At 40.1% G+C, this 17,117-nt stretch overlaps 1 long non-coding RNA gene across 7 annotated transcripts in view; it reads left to right on the top strand.

The window, feature by feature from the left end:
- LOC103892893 (uncharacterized) overlaps positions 1 to 16,696 on the top strand; it is a 52,789-nt gene extending 36,093 nt beyond the window's left edge. For 6 of the 7 annotated variants that reach the window (XR_008515155.2, XR_008515154.2, XR_008515156.2 and 3 more), the window contains 6 exons: positions 2,533 to 2,588; positions 3,525 to 3,647; positions 5,511 to 11,975; positions 12,760 to 13,037; positions 15,034 to 15,180; positions 16,349 to 16,695. This is a non-coding gene — a long non-coding RNA (uncharacterized LOC103892893). Of the gene's footprint in view, positions 1 to 2,532; positions 2,589 to 3,524; positions 3,648 to 5,510; positions 11,976 to 12,759; positions 13,038 to 15,033; positions 15,181 to 16,348 lie in introns of all 7 variants that reach the window. The other variant, XR_010138009.1, reaches the window with a different exon arrangement.
- Positions 16,697 to 17,117: the final 421 nt, after the last annotated feature.

The raw sequence follows: 17,117 nt of genomic DNA, 5'->3' as shown, positions 1-17,117 counted from the left end.
ATTTGCTATATAACAATATGGAATATAATGTATATATTCCATATTATGTTATATTATATATTGTATTCCATATTATGTTATATTATATATTGTATTCCATATTATGTTATATTATATATTGTATTCCATATTGTGTTATATTATGTATTATATTCCATATTATGTTATACAACAAATTATAAATTATTGTTTTTTCTTAATGATATGAAATATATATATATATATATATAAAAACTCTGTTATTGGTTCTCTTTCTCCGGAGAACCCTGACTGATACAGAAGCTTCTAGCTTAAGTGTGTATATGGTATAGACAAATTTTAGCAGGACTCTTTCTTCAGCTCTTGTGTTATAGGAATCCAGACTTGAATTCTTAATGAAAACCAAAAAGAGGACAAAGGCAGGAGCTTCCGGCTAGGTGGGGACCAATGTGGGGATGGATTTCCTCATCCTAACCTGAAAAGGGAATGTCAGGGTAGAATGGACGACATCCCAAACCCCAGACCAGTGTTTAGTCCCTGAAAGGCTCCGTGGAGAAGTAAACAACTTGGGTGGAGTGCACAGTTTTGTCTGTTCCGTTGCAGAGCTTTCCTGGGCCTTTTCCCCAAGCTGGGTTGTGGTGGTTTAAAATTAGTTCTTGTTTGGCCTGCGAGGGAAGAGGGAATTTGTGGAGTCTGAGTTGGACTCAGCCTTTTGCTGTGGAGGTTCTGAGGGCTGTGTCTGTGACTTGTGCACGTTGAAAGTGGAGAGACTTGGGCTCAAGACCTCCACGTGACCAAACCTCTGTCCTTGTCGTCAGAGCTGTCCAGAAACCTAAATGGAACTGAAGGCCACCACCTTGGTCTGATCTGGGAGACACCTCTCCTGTCCCAAATAGAGCTGTCTACCTCCCTCCCTCTCTGAGATACCTGTGATCTGCAGGAGGAATTACTCCTTTTGGGCATGACCTGTAAGCAACTGCTCCATTGCAAGTCTCATTCCCAAACCGTTATTGCCCATGAGTACAGTGACATTTAATTTCATCTTTAGGATTCATTTCCATCACTTCAAGCAGGGTCATCTTGGAACGGGACACAGGATAGGTAAGCTTTGGTGGGGGTGCGAGGAGGAAGGTTGCAATGTTAGTTGCCTATTTAGGAAAGAAGCCCTAGCTCCCTGGGACGAAAACGTTGGGGGCTGGAGAGCGGATGATGCTGATTGGGAGAGTTCTATAAGGGGATAAAAGAGCAGAAAAACAGACATTCATTCTCTTTACAAGTGTGTTTTCTGCTGGCATGAAACCTCCTTTGACTCTGGAGTTGTTTTCTCTGAATATCTTTGCTTTCCCCTTTTCGGACATTGGTTCCAATGTCAGCATAAAGCTAAACATGGCTGACTACACATTTGGCCTGGTCCTTGTGAAAATATCTAAGCTATTACTAAATTCAGAGCTATTGCTGATTGGTTTCCTAAGTGGACTTGAAATGTATAGCTTTATTCAAATAATCATATCAACAAGCCCTATTGCTAACAGGTCAGCATGGGTAGTTGATGACTAATACCACACACACACACACACACACACACACACACACACACAAAGATACATATGTGCATACACACCACTTCATTGTGAGCTGAGTTTAGTTATAATCATTCCAGTCTCAGCAATGTTTGATTTATTTGTTTTATTTTGTCTGATAAAAACAGAAGTGATGAAAGATGATCAGCTTTAGTTATTAACACTTATTGATACATATTTAGATCTTTGATTGGCAGTTCAGTCTTACAACCACTAAAAAAGAGAGAACCTTGGAGGAAAGATTAACTTTATAAGAATGTTAGGATTTTAATAGCCTAGATAAAGTTTTTTAAAAGTTGGAAACTAGAAAATTTGCTTTGAATTTAATTCATAAAAAGGACTTCCAGACCTCTGTCATATAGACAGTAGATTTCTGTTCCAATTGCAGATAACTATGTAATCTGTTATTCAGTTAAGAATGTTTATACAGTTTGTGTTTAAACAGACATATTTAAGCAATGAAGAAAGTATTGTAACTAGGCAACTATTGATTATCTACCCAGTGTGTCCATTCTTGCTACTCCCTTCCTAGCAGAACCTTGATTGGGTCGAGGTTTAAACAGCAATGTGTCAAGGCAGGTGTACCAGGAGGATCCTAAGGGAGGGAACTTGATTGATCTGAGCCAATTATAACGCTCTTGAACATCTCTTGGCCAGCAATTGGCTTAGAGGTGGGCATCCTAAACTTGGTGTACAAGAAAGACAGCAGGAATTTGCTGGGCACTCTTGGGAAATATTGCATAAAACAGTTCATCAAAATTGGCCTTTCCTTTTTGCCTTGACTTGCCATGTAAGAAGTAATGCCTAATGCTGCGACAGACAAATTGCAACCATCAGGGAAAGCCAGGAGACTCTGAGAGAGACCAATTATTGAGCTGCTGAATGAACCCTTCCTGAAGCCACCTACTTCCTCATTTATTGGTGTGTCCTTACTGTGTAAACCCCTTTTAACTGGGTGTTTTGTTTCTTGCAGCCAAAAACAATCCATTGATACACTTGGTGACATTAATTGAGAAAAAAACAATATGGGTAAGATTTAGTCTTCATATTTGTTTTTTGTCCTTAGTAAGGCATAATGTAATTAACCAAAAAAGAATTGATTATACTTTTTGTAACTCTTGTAGCCATTGTCAAAAAATAAAGTGATTTGGAAGACATGCACATATGCATGTACAAACACACACACACACACACTCTTCAATCCATTCTTGAGGTTGATAAATTAGTTTCCAGGCATTCGTTCAGTATTTCTATATCTAAAAATTTGTGGAAGGATCCGAGAGATCCAGATTCAGTTTTTATAGCTGTTTGCAAGTATGCTAAGTTGGCAATGCATAGATGTGTAGAGGAGAGTAAGAGACACAGGGAGCAACATGAGTGGATAATCTCAAGGGATGAACAATTCCCAGCTTTGTTGGGACTTCTTTAGCTATATCACATCACACGCTTAGAAGTCAAGTTTGCTAGGTGTGTTTTACAGATAGAAAAGTCAAGGTGCAGAGAAGTCAGGACCTGCACATAGAAAGTAAGTGATCTGAGTTCCCAGTGCCCCCAAAGGATTTTCATTACTGCATATTACCTCTGTTTTATTTCCTCTTATGAAAATGCAGACATGCTCAACCCTCTGAGGACCTGTTGCCTTTTTGTGAACTTGAGTAGAAAAGAGATCAAGCTACTTGCTGTGGCTGTTAGACTGGAAACTCTGAGTTGGTCACAAGAAAAATGGTTTTCATTTCCATGAACCCAGCCGTCTGAACTGGTCAGGCTCTAATAACCAAGTTTAGGGAAGCTCATTTGGAAGAGATGAATTTGCTTTTGGTATTTTGGAAAGGTCTCAGGGCCTTGCCAACATCAGCTGCTGATGGAGTTCCTGACTGTGTGTGACAGGTCTCAGCGCCCTGCTTCCAGGTTGCTCCAGGTACCCACTCCCTGGTAATCACCTCTGATTTTAAACTTTCCTAACAGTCTGGCCATGGAGGCATGATATCCGTAACATCCCCCAAAGGAGCTAAAGAAGAAATCCACAATTTACCATGAGCATTTCTCGTCTGATGATTGCCAAGCGATTCCTCCAGGGCATTCCTCAAGGTGTGTATGAAAAATAGTGTCCACCAGGGACTGAGGTGGTTCAGGTACCATTGCTGCTTTGGGGTGGGACATTTCTGTAAAGTGAGAAAAACATAGGGTTAGGAGCTACGTGAACAAACCCCCTACTGACTAGGAACAAGACATAAAAAGTTTCTGGTAGACGCAGATCTAGTGGGGAGGACATGGCAGAGTCAAGGTCCTCCAATTTTCTATGGATTACATCCCACCTCACTCTCAGGGACATGGCTGCAGTTGTGCTTAGCCCATGAGGGTGCTGTTCTCCTTTCCTTATGGAAATTGGAGAATGTGGGAAGAGGAGACTTTGTTTTTCTTTTTAATTGTTCTCTTTTTAAAGAAAAACAACTGGACTGTATTTTTTAGAGCAGTTTTAGGTTCACAGCAAAATTGAGCAAAAAGTAAAGAGAGTGATTATACTTTTTGTAACTGTTGTAGCCCCCTGCCCCCACACACATGCACAGCCTCCTCCACTATTAACACGCCCCACAGAGTGGTACATTCCTCACAACCAATGGGCCTACACTGACACATCATTATCACCCAGAGCCCATAGTTTCCATTAGGGTTCACTCTGGGTGTTGTATATTCTATGGGTTTGGACCAATGTCTAATGACATGCATCCACTATTATAATACCATACAGAGTGCTTTCACTGCCCTAAAAATCCCGCTGCTTCACCTATCCATGCCTCCCTTCCCCCAACTTCTGGCAACCACTCACCTATTTACTGTCTCCAATGTTTGCTTTCTTTTCAGAATGTCATATAGTTGAACTCATATAGCATAGAGCATTTCAGATTGTTTTCTTTCACTTAGCAATAAACATTGAAGTTTAAGAGACTTTTTATTTTGTTCTGTAAGATAGCCTAACATTTTTCAAAAGTAGGACTGTTTTTTAAACAGATTTTTATCAGAAGGAAGAAATAATATGTGCACAATGTGAAATGGCTGTGTTTATAAAAAATAAGTTTTAGACAACGAAAATATAGCTATAGAATTGCCGATATTACCAACGAACTTTTGTCTTCATCTCTCTGGCTTCCTGTCTCTGTGCCATCTGGTCTCTTAGACTTTTTCACTCCTTATAAACTGATTGGCCTGACCTTCCTGCTCTCGTTGAAGTTACATGCAATTGATATTTTCTTATTTTAAATAAGCATATTCCTTACGGTCTATTCTATGAGGACCAGGATTGTGATTTAGAGGAAGAATCTTGTTCTCTGTGTATTTATGCAGTGCTATATAATTGATATACCTTGTACCCAACAAAGGCACAGTCTCTTCCTATTTTTGCTTCTCCCTTGCACTGCTATCTGAATAATTCTTCAGACAAATCTGCCCCTTCATTCTGGGGGCTTTTCATTTAGAGACTACAGGAATTTGGTAATTGCTGCAATGTAGAAAGGTATCACCTTCCAAAATACTGGAAGGTATCCTGATATTTCATGTTCCACCTAATAACACCTTTCAGGACTCATGTTCTTAGGCAAATGCTTTGGGGAATGTTGCAGTGATGCATGTGCTGGGGAAACACAGAGGCAAGCATGGATGAAAATCACTGTGGAATATTGAAGAAGGCTTCCAAGAGGAGGTGACATTTGAGCTTGATCCTGAACGTGAAGTAAGGACAGAACTAGGAGCTCAACTAGAGGAAGAGGCAAATGGTATACTAGTGTAGACTGTGTTAATGTGTAGACAACTGAAAGAAGTGGTATATTTGGGAAGCTTTGGGATGTCCATGGTGAAAAGTATCTACGAACAAGGGGTGAGAGAGGTGGAGGAAAGAGGGGCAGAGGATGAAATTTCATCAACATTGCATTGTATTTCTTCCATTTGTCATTTCAGATCAATTTCTGTTCATCCACCTTGTCCTGGGAGGGACATCAATGGGTTTCCATGTCCTTTGGCTCCTGGTTGAGTTCACTCAGTGGAGAACCCTGGCAAGAGGCAGGAAAAGGGAAGGAAAGTAAGATTAGGGTATTTTCTCCAGTGGCTTCCTACGTGAGAAGCCATTTTGGGTTGGCTGTTTCCCCCGAGTGAAGATCATTGACTCTCTAAAGCTGGCCAACTCAACTTGTCCTTTCACTAATTGGATCAAGTAATTGCTGCCTCTGTTTGTCCTTTTGAGTCTAAAAATGGCAAGCCCCAGGTTACTGCGTTGTCTTTTGTGATTTCCCTATACCGCACCTCTGTAAATCAACCTTTCTTAAATCATCCCTTTTTGAATGTGCCATCTGCTTCCTGTTGTGGCTCTGAGCTATATAAATACGATGTGAAAAACCTAGAACACAACGTAGAACGAGTGCCCGCAAGAATTTTTTTCCCCCTTATTTTATTTTATTCTTCCCATATTTACCAGTGAGATATCTTTATATTACCCCTGAGATCTGAAACCGTAAAACATAAAAGTGTTTTTTTAAATATTTTATTTTATTTTTTATTTATTTAATTTTTACATTTTGTTTTATTTTAGGCTTTACGATACCTGTGTAGAATGTGCAGGTTCGTTACATAGGTAAATGTGTGGCATGGTGGGTTGCTGCACCTATCAACCCATCACCTAGGTATTAAGCCCTGCATGCATTAGCTATTAGTCCTGATGCTCTCCCTCCCCCCGCACCCCCTGGCAGGCCCCTGGTGTATGTTGTTCCACTCCCTGTGTCCGTGTATTCTCATTGTTCAGCTCCCACTTATGAATGAGAACATGCAGTGTTTGATTTTCTGTTCCTGTGTCAGTTTACTGAGGATACTGGCTTCCAGTGTCATCCACGCCTCGGTATAGGACAGCATCTCATTCTTTTTTATGGCTGCATAGTATTCCATGGTGTATATGTATCACATTTTCTTTATCCAGTCTATCATTGTGGGCATTTGGGTTCATTCCAAGTCTTTAATAAGGGTGTGGTCTTACCCGATTTATGTTAGAAGGAAACCATTTGTTTGGAATGAATAGAGTAAATCTTTTGGGGAAATAGAAAAAAAAGGTTATTTAAAAATCATGTGAATATTTAGGTCTAAGAGTTGTCCATGAATCCTTAGCTCAGTGTGCATAGATCCCTACAAACAGGATCTATGAATAGAATTCTTGGAATCCTTAAGTCAGGATAGGAAAAAATTACATCTTTATTTTTTCTAACCTCTATTTGAAATGTAGTATTTCTTTCCATCACAAGTGTATGTGACAAGACACGATAGTATTGGTCATAACTAAGGCTTTATCACTGACAAAAATCATAGGTATTTTTATATCACACTGCAGTGTTGTAAAAATCTCAAGATATCATCTATAGTCTTCACTGCTTCAAAATTATGGTAGTTAGTAGACCCACCTTCAGGTCTTGTTATTGGAGGCATTAATAAGGAAGCATATGTGTTATGTTTCACAATTTTATTTTCTAAATATTTTTAGATTGCAACTGCATTGCCATATAATTGATTTTATAATTCGGTGTGTTTCAAGTTATGCATTTACACATGTAATTCTAAAAAGAAGTCCATAGACTTCACCAAATTTCCAAAAGAGTTCACAGTAAACAAATTATTAAAAATCTCTGTTAATTGATAGATACTCATTCCAGAAAATACAGCAATGGCTGCATATGAGGAATATCTTTTTCCAGAAAAAAAAATATCCTAAGTTACTAGATATTCTGGGTAGTTTCTGTATGTGGAGTTTCTGGGGTAAATCCTTTGAGTTCAATATGTTGACTATGTGCTATGTCATCTCAAATATTTGACCTTATTCTGTTTTTCTTCTCCAGGTCATTGTATGTTTTGTAACCAGATTTCCTATTTGGTATTTGTCTCCCAAATTTTAAGAGCAAAACTTGTCATCTGTCGCCTTATTTTAATTCTCACTATGTAAACTTGTAAGAAATAACTCACAACTTGGTGTCTCATAACTCACTTCTGAAATATCCAATGAAAAACTGCCAAGTTATTCACCGTTGTTTATTTTGGTCCTAGTACACTGTCCATGCCCTGGTTGAATATCTCGCCAAATTTCCTCCAATTTATTGCAAAACCAATTGGCAGAACAATGAGGAAACCTGTCTGGGGCCAATTTCAGCAATTGATGGTGCCGCCTTCTCTCCCCACCTCCACTTTCCACTAATCCATCAAGTTTCTTCCAGATCTAGCCATTCTTAATGGAAATATAACACCTTGGCATAGCTCCAAACATGAAAAAAAAATTCTTCCTGTCCTTACTCCACTGTTTCCCTTCCCTCTGCTTCTCATCCTTTTCTCAAAACTGACACCCTCCAACAAGTACTTCTCCCAGCAGAGAGGATGGCCTGCCTGGCATTGCAACATTTGAGAATGAACCTTATTTTGAAAATAGGTGATCATGCTCTTATCAATACAGGAAATGGGAGATTTAAACCTCTTCCCATCAAGGTGTGAACCTTCCACAAAGCAGCAGCTCTGAAATATTTCCTGTGTGGTTGGCATCGGTGAAAGAACTGTTTTGCAGAGCCTATTGAGATCAAAACTAGGGAGTGTCTTTGCAGCCTGTTGTTAGTCAAAGTAGTTACGTATTGCTGATGGTGCTTTTCTAACATAGACCTTAAAGCTCTTTTATGTGGACTGTCTTTTTGCTGCATTTTTAAGACAGAGCAAGAAGCGGAGATTATCTGCTCCCACTGTGGTTTCAAGACTAGAAAACTCAAGGACGTTGTAGGCTTGTCCAAATAACTTTGGACAAGTATACTTTGATATTTGTTCAACGTATACTTGATACTAGTATTCACTAGTATCAAAACCATAGTGAAATACGTGAATTAAACTCTGCTGCCATTTTGTTTTTTGTTTTTTTATTATTATTTTTAAATTATACTTTAAGTTCTAGGGTACATGTGCACAACGTGCAGGTTTGTTACATATGTATAAATGTGCCATGTTGGTGTGCTGCACCCATTAACTCGTCATTTACATTAGGTATATCTCCTAATGCTATCCCTCCCCCCTCCCCCCACCCCACGACAGGCCCCAGGGTGTGATGTTCCCCTTCCTGTGTCCAAGTGTTCTCATTGTTCAATTCCTACCTATGAGCGATAACATGTGGTGTTTGGTTTTTTATCCTTGCAATAGTTTGCTGAGAATGATGGTTTCCAGCTTCATCCATGTCCCTACAAAGGACATGAACTCATCCTTTTTATGGCTGCATAGTATTCCATGGTGTATATGTGCCACATTTTCTTAATCCAGTCTATCATTGATGGACATTTGGTTTGAAGTCTTTGCTATTGTGAATAGTGCTGCAATAAACATACGTGTGCATGTGTCTTTATAGCAGCATGATTTATAATCCTATGGGTATATACCCAGTAATGGGATGGCTGGGTCAAATGGTATTTCTAGTTGTAAATCCTTGAGGAATCGCCACACTGTCTTCCATGACGGTTGAACTAGTTTACAGTCCCACCAACAGTGTAAAAGTGTTCCTATTTCTCCACATCCTCTCCAGCACCTGTTGTTTCCTAAGCATTATGTTGAGTTGATTTTCAGATTTCTCCCTTAGGTAACAACCGGAAAGAATTTTGGGATATTGTGTTAGTTAAGGTGCATGCAGGAATACAGAAAGCACATTAGGTGTTTCAACAGAGGGGATTTAATTTAGGAAGTTGGTTATATATATTTCAGCCTTTTTGGAAGGCTGAAGTAATGAAATGGGAACAATGAGATAACATAGAGATAGTAACTGCAGGAAGAAGCTACCCCTACCAGGGCTGGGGAATAAGAGAAAAGATTAGGTCTATCGCAACCTAAAGGATCAGAGGAAGGGCCTTGAGGAGTTGAAGGCCAGCCTCTGAGGGGGAGGCCCTATATGGCTGCTGATGGCATCCCAGGAGATTGAAGGAGGGATCTTATAGAGCTGGAATTCAAATATCTAAGGAAGGAGCAATACTGACTTCCTAGAGCTTGCACCTCTGAGAAAGCACTTTGAGGCTGACTCTAGGAGATGGGGGCTGTATCCAACTGCTGTTGTAAGGATGAAGTATTGCTGCTAGGTAGCACTGGCGGGAGCAGCAAGTAAAAAAAAGTGGGGAAATGCATTCTGCCTTCTCCTGATTCCAATCTCCCTCTAGTGTCCCCTATTGCCAGAATCTATGTATTAGAAGCAACTAACAAAGGAAAAACATGATTTGCAGAGACTCTTTTAGCGTCCCAGAGCAGGGTATTGGAGGTTTGGGAGCTGGGAGACAGTAGCTTACTACATCACACAGGTATGTAGGACATTTTTGGATTACCAGAGGATGTACCAGTCATCCATAAGGATGTTTGGTATCAGGAAGAGGATGATTTAATATGAAGTCTACAGGTCATATATGTATGCCTAGAGCTGGCAGGTGAGTCACTGGGACTTGAGATCCTAGGCCTTCTCTCGTTTGCATAGTCCTCTTGCTTGGGGCAGAGGGAGTGGGGTTGGTGTGGGAAGAAGATTGCAGCATGCAGGGTTGTGGGTGGTGATCCCAGTGTCCCTTGTCCAGCCATGCAGGTACTAGAAGCTTCAGAGCAGTTGGGCTGAGGCTACGGTCAGGGATTAGCTGGGGAGGCACCTGGCAGAATATCTGAAGGACCACACCAGCATTTTCTTGTAGAGCAGTCAATATATTGGTTTAGACAAACATTTGCACCCACTTAAGGCCCCAGTTTCTGGAATTATAAGGAGTAGAAAGAATCTTGATTATAAAAATCTACAGATTAATGTGCTCATCAAATAATTATAGAACGTCTAGTATATACTACCCATTGTGCTGGGACCAGGGAACGTGAAGATGAATCAGGTAAAGATGAATCTGCCTTCAGAGGAGCTCAAACATTAACAAAAAATTATAGTCACTTTATTTCTGGCAGAATGGGAACAGAGTTGAAGGAGAGGCAACTTACTAGGGCACATTAGGGACAGCTTCACCCAGGAGCATGAACTGAGTCCTGCTATCAGGAGGGATATTCAGTAGATGGCAAGGGTTGGGGGACAAAGGGCCATGGAATGATGAAGCAACGTGAACACAGCTCAGAGGTGTAGCATAGACTGGTGCCCTTGAGAAAGTGGGAGGGACAGCAAGTAGAAGGTCAGGGTCTCCACTGAGGCAGCAGCTTCACCTGCCTTCTCTTTCCAAACATTCTATCAGGCAGCAGCGTGACCGGTTTGAATTTCACCTTCTGCTCACCTTGGATGAGAGCAGTAATCATCACGATCCCAGGAAACAGCCAAAGGAAGAGAAAAGGCAAAAGATTTGGACAAGACTCATGAAGACTAACAGCTCTTGGATAATTGAGAGAAGGCAGCTGCGTGAACAGTTTTGATGCAATCATGAAGGCAGGGCCCAGTGCCTGTGGCATCTGCCTTTTTCTGGAACCAATCCATATTTCCTTGTGGTTTTCTAAGGTTCAGAGAGGGCACATTGGGAACTTTGCTTGGGGTCTTTTTCACATCTTAGAGGGAGGGTCCCTCAGCACCTGCGCTGGCGGAGTGTGATCCTCATGTCCCTCCGAATGAGTTGGACTTGAGGGAACCAGCCCCTTCCAGGAAGCTGTCCCATGACTGAAGCCTCAGCAGCAGCCTCTGTCAGTCCCTCCCCCACAGAACCTTTGGCTTCCATTTGATCAGCCTTGACACCCAGTGTCCAAACACCGATAAAATTGATTCCACTAAGCGTGGGAAAGTCCTGGAGCATCGATTGTTTCCTCCTCTGCACCCCCGATACCCTGGAATTAGTGCTCTCCCAGAATGTACCTTGCTTGTTTGATTGGAGGAGGTCAAAGCCCTGATGAAGAATGAGTGGAATTCCACAGGATTGGAGCAGTCTTGATAAATGACAGCAGGGGATGGTGTGGGGAGGGGAAAGGATCAGAGAAAGTGGGGATAACTGAATGGCTTAAAAAATAATCCACCTTTGCCTCCCCCTTTTCTACCAGTCTGTCTAGTGCTCTCAGAGTGAAGAAAAAAAAAAAGCTTGCCTTTCTAAACATTTGGAGTTTCAAAAATGATCTATAGAGCATGTTTAGTTTTTCAAGTTAAAAATATTAAAAGAAAAAAAATGTTTGAGGGCTTTACTGCTTTCGTGCAAAGAGCTAGAGCCACCCAAGCAGGATTGACTGTCATTGGTTTGAGGTTTCTGTTTGCTTTGAGGCTATTTTTTCCTTAGTGCTATGAACTAGATCAGTCCATTTTTAGCTGATAACCCTTTCCAATTTCGCTGTGAAATGAGGGGCTGATTGGGTGGTTTTTTATGTTCTTTCCAGCGTTGACTTTTATGGTCTTTGATTCCAAGGTACCTCGTCGACTCTGAAGACAAGAGATAGGTAGGTTCTAACTCCAGATGAGCCACTGCAAGATGGTACCAGGATGGGATAGAGAGTCTTTATACTATCTTTTATATGTTCTCAAACCCAGCCAGGGATCAGAGTGACAATATACCATGGGGAATCATAGAGATGTTTATGGTGATTCTGCTATGAGTCAACTGAGATGTGCCCTATGGAGATGATAACTACCCATACTAACTTTGGGTATGACTAGATGATAACTAGTCAGTTAGACAAAGATGTAGATGCCTTGTTTACAAATGCTACCCAGATCTCCTAATTAGGACCACACATGCGGAGAACCCAACGGCTTTTGGACTTATCGGCCGATGGTCTTCTTGGGAGGGTCTCTCCTAGTAATGGGAATTGTCTTTTTATTGTTTAAGCTTTTGCATAGACCTGGAAGAGGCATCCATTGCTGTTACCCCTGAGTTTATAATCATGCTGCAAGTCCAGTGGGGAACTTTGGCACAAAGCATTGAATGAGATGGGACTGCACTTATGTAGCCTGCATTTCTTGAGAATAAAGATTTCTGTTCATTTAGTGCAGTGGTTCTCATCTAGGGGAAAACCAGTGAGTAGAGGCCAGGGATGCCACTAAAATCCCTACGCTGTGCAGGAAAGCTGTCAGCCCTTTGCCCCACAACAAGGGATTAACTGGTTCCAAAAGTCAGTAGTGCTGTGGTTGAGAAACCCTGTTTAGCACCTGTAGGTTCCAGAGAGCTCAGATGGTGGTGGTCATTGTGCTGTTTCAAATTCAGTATTTGGGTTTGGTTTTTAGCTTATAGGCAACAAATTGGCTGACTATGGGGTAAAAAGGAAGCACCTCCTTTATCAAGATTGGTTTCAAAAGATGTCTGCCTCCCCTTCTGGTGGGTCCTGTGTCCATTCACAATGTGTCATCTCACACATTTCTGTGTGAGAAATGGAAAGGAGGTCACTAAGAGACTTGCAATGGATGTAATAACTGGATGCAGAAACTCTGGATCTGAAGGGAATGTTCATGACTATTTCATCCCTCCTGCTGCCTTGGAGAACCAAACGCAGGAGCCACCCAAGGTGAGACTGAGGATTATGCAGTTTTCAACATTGCTTCCCATGGACTACTTCTCCTTCCATCATTTGCAGATTTTTTGGTGTCTTTTTTCTTCTGGAGACTCTCCCCTTTTCTCTGAGCAGTGTTCTGGCTATTTCAGATATCTGCATCTATGGAGGAGCACACACTAATTTGTTGTTTTGTGGCCAAATGTCAGCAACTCATTGCCTTGTGTTACCACTAGCAACTCTATTAGCCTTTTTAAGTGGGGTTCTTGAAAAAAAAAATGCCTAGCTCAATTTTCCAGTGGTGAAACCCTAGGTATCATAATACTTTAAGGAAGAAAACACTTTTGGTTGCAGGTCTCTTTTACTGCTTTTCAAATGGTTGTGTGTAGGCAATCATTTACTCTTAATATCTACCTTATCCATGGTAATATTCCAAGCAAGATATTGTATACTCTTCCTTGGAAACACACTTGAGTATTTAACAAGATGGAGTCCTCTAGATAACATAACCCTACTTGCCTAAATCTAAACTCTTGAATATAATGAAAAGTCTCCTATCTGGACAATCTTGGAATAGTCATGATTTTATAGCTGCTAAACTCCAAATCAGTTACGTCTCTTGGCATTAAATATGATTTGCCTTCCAGTTTGTCTCATTAGCACTTTTCAGCCCTCTCTGACTTAGAGTCCCAGGCCATTGATGAGGGCACAGGTGGGCTATAGAGTTAAGCAGAAGGAAGGAAGCCACCCGCTGCCTGCCACACTCAGTGATGGACCACCGGGTCCTACCCAATCTATTTTCATCTCACAAGGCCTTTTATGACCTTACTTTAGAGAAAGAAAACCGCCCTTCAAAGGCCTCGCTCTGTCAATTTCCCGCACCATATGTTCTTATTAAAATGTTTATGACACTCTTTATCTTAGGCTTATTATCTTAGGATTGGTATTGATTAATAAAACATGCTACAAACTACAACTTACTATTTAGATTTTTAAAAGTGGGAATAACAACACATATATGATTTTAATCATTTTCTAAGCAAATGTTTCTAGTTGCAAAGTAGTCTCAATAGCAATGGAGAACATTATCAGGGCATATTATTTTCAAACTAGAAACACATTGAATATATATTTGGGTCATACACCTCGTGATGTTGTTTTTTTATGAGACTAGATAAAGTATATTGCAAGGCCGATAGCAGCAGAGCATTTATTGACATATTTTAGGTGTTTTCCAATTGACTGTAGTTTGTCATTGTTTGACAAATATAGCCCTGTCAATTCCTTTGATGATGGTGTTTTAGCAAAGTGCTGTATGTTCGGATATTAGCATTAACAGCATATGGTAAATAAGATATTTATATTAAAGATTTTCATTGTCTTATTATAAAAGTAGTTATGCTCATTGTAAAATTTTGGAAAGCATAGAAAAGAGTAAGGAAGAAAATAAATATAATTCATGATCCCACCACCCATTTATAACACTAATTTTTTAATAAACATGTGGATACATTAAGATACAGCTATACTGCATACATACACACATATAAACAAGTAAAATATATAATTATTTTGGTAATTGTATTTCATAATCAATTTTATATACTTCTACTACCATTGTACTATGAACATTGCCTATCAGGACAGAATTCTTTTTAAACAGTTTTAAAGGCTCTGTGGTAAAACATTGTGAGGGTGCAGTATAGTGCTTACTCACTCTTAGCAGTATACAAGAAGGCTGTTTTCAATTTTTCGCTATGATTAACAATGCCACAATAAGCAGCATTGTCTCAGTCTCATAGATTTTGTGAGAGGTAAATGAGATGGTTCATGTGAAGTTCCCAATATAATGGTGATAGATGTTCAAAATGCCTTCCTCTCCAGCTTTCTTCCTCTCCCTCCACCTACGTTTCTCCTTTTCTACCTTTAATGCATTTTTTTTCCTTAAAAATAAGACCCTAGAATTATAGCTACTTGGTTAACGTATATACACTTTTTTTTTTATTTGTAGTAATTTTTATTCCCCATCAAATGCAGTTATGTGGATCTAGTTCTTGATTGGCTTGAGATGCCTCATTAACCTCTGTCCCAGTCTCAGTCCCATGTTAAAATATTGAAAGGTGGGAATGAAGGTGTGCTCTGAAGTCAGTTATCACAGGTAGGAGGGTCTGTGAGTACATTTCCAAGTCCTTGCTGTCTTCCAGTCTTATCTAGCTGAAATCATCAGCCCATTTGGTTCCTGGGCGTACCCAGATAGAATGGTGATGCTTTAAGAGTTCCATCTGCACTAGGGGTCTAGAATTTGATTTATTGTGGAAGGTAAGATCCAAACACCTTCTTGTCCACAAAACCCATTGAATTGTGCCATATTTATTCCGTTCATAAGATTGGATCCTTTCTCCCGTTTCTGATTTATATATACTTTACCTCCTTCTTGCAGTTGTAATCCTGTCCTAAACACCAGTCTGTCTGGCTGGGCTTCAAGCTTCTGTCTGATTCCTGCTGACTCCTTACCCCTGGGGAAATGCAGTCTGTTTCCAACTGGACAGGCCATGTGGAAGCATATTGCTATCACTCTGCCAGGTGTACTTAGACATTTTTGCTCTCCTCTTTCACCTTCAAGAACTAACTAATTTCTTTGAGCATTTATAGAATTCCAGATCAAGGCTAAATTTCCCATTCCTCTTAGGAGTGTAGGCCATCTCTCTTCTCAAAGCACTGACCCTGGGGCTGATCAGACAATCAGTTTTGAGCTCATCCATCCCAGAATCCTTCCTTCTTCATGGCATTGGCAAATGCCACCAACTTCTCAGCCTGCTCAGGGTCAAACCAGCTCATGAAAGGACACCCTCTGGTGTGCTTTCTGGCTGTTTCAGGACCACAAGAAGAAGCAGCAGCTGGCAAGAAACATGTTGCTAAATAGACCTGGCTTCTATGGGAATCCCGGAGTTAAGCATTCCCACCCCTTTGGGCCACCTTTCACATTTGATTGATTTTTTTTCGATTGGTTGTTTGCCTGACCTGATCAGAGAGTTTGGACAGGAGTTTCTGTTGACACTTTATTTCACTTTGGGTAAAGTTTAAACATGACTTATCACAACCCTGACACATCTGGAAGGCCATATTTTGCCCCCCTCCTGTTGTCTACCTCTTTCAATGATGAGAATATAGGGCATAAAGGCCTTTTTTATACACGAGGAGAAAGTTCATTGCTTTGGGTCCTTTTAGAGATAAGTCTTAGGCCGTCTAGGTTATAATCACTGCTAGATGATCCTTCTCTTTTTTCCCATTGTTAAAAACCTTCATACTTATTTTATTTCCCACAGGTGAAAACCATCCATTTCTTGGAGAAGTGCCACTGTGGGGTTGCAAGTCCCAGGATCAAGATTTCGATGTGTCTCTTTTTCCCGTAAAGTGGCTGAAATCTGAAGCTGAATCTGCAAGTGTCATGGAGTCATTGAATCTCACAGTCTCAACTGATAAAAGTTATTAAAGGTCCTCTGGTTCAGCCTTCTATTTGATGTGGAAATCCTTTCTACAGTAACTCTGTGTGGGAATCACAGTTCACTTAGGGGCTTAGTCTCATAGTCAAAATGACTTCTTCCTAAGTGGGAAATTACTTTCAGCTTCTATTCACTCAGTAGTTGTTTAATACTATCTCTCTCTCTCTCTCTATATATATATATATACACACACACACATACATATATATGTATATGTATATAATATATACGTATATATGTATATATACTATATACATATATATGTATATATATACATATACATATATATGTATATATAATATATACACTTTTTAGTAGGAAACTTGTTTTAGACATCTTTTAAAATATATATTTAGATACTAAGACTCTGAACTTATTAAAGGCAAATTCTGGAATTAACTAAACTTGAGGTCCCATGGGCCCAGCAGCGTGCCTGTGGGGCTCACACCTAACTGGATCTTGATGTTAAAGGTATAATGTTTTATGCTTCTGCTTTTAGATGGAGATATATATATATATATAGAGAGAGAGAGTATATCTCTCTCTCTGGAGATATGGAGATATATATATATATACATATATATATATAGAG

The sequence above is a fragment of the Pongo abelii genome, chromosome 19 (genome assembly GCF_028885655.2).
Source record: "Pongo abelii isolate AG06213 chromosome 19, NHGRI_mPonAbe1-v2.0_pri, whole genome shotgun sequence".
In the NCBI taxonomy this organism is placed as follows: Eukaryota; Metazoa; Chordata; class Mammalia; order Primates; family Hominidae; genus Pongo; species Pongo abelii.
The sequence above is the reverse complement of the archived record's forward strand: the minus strand, read 5'-3'. Positions and strand labels throughout refer to the sequence as shown.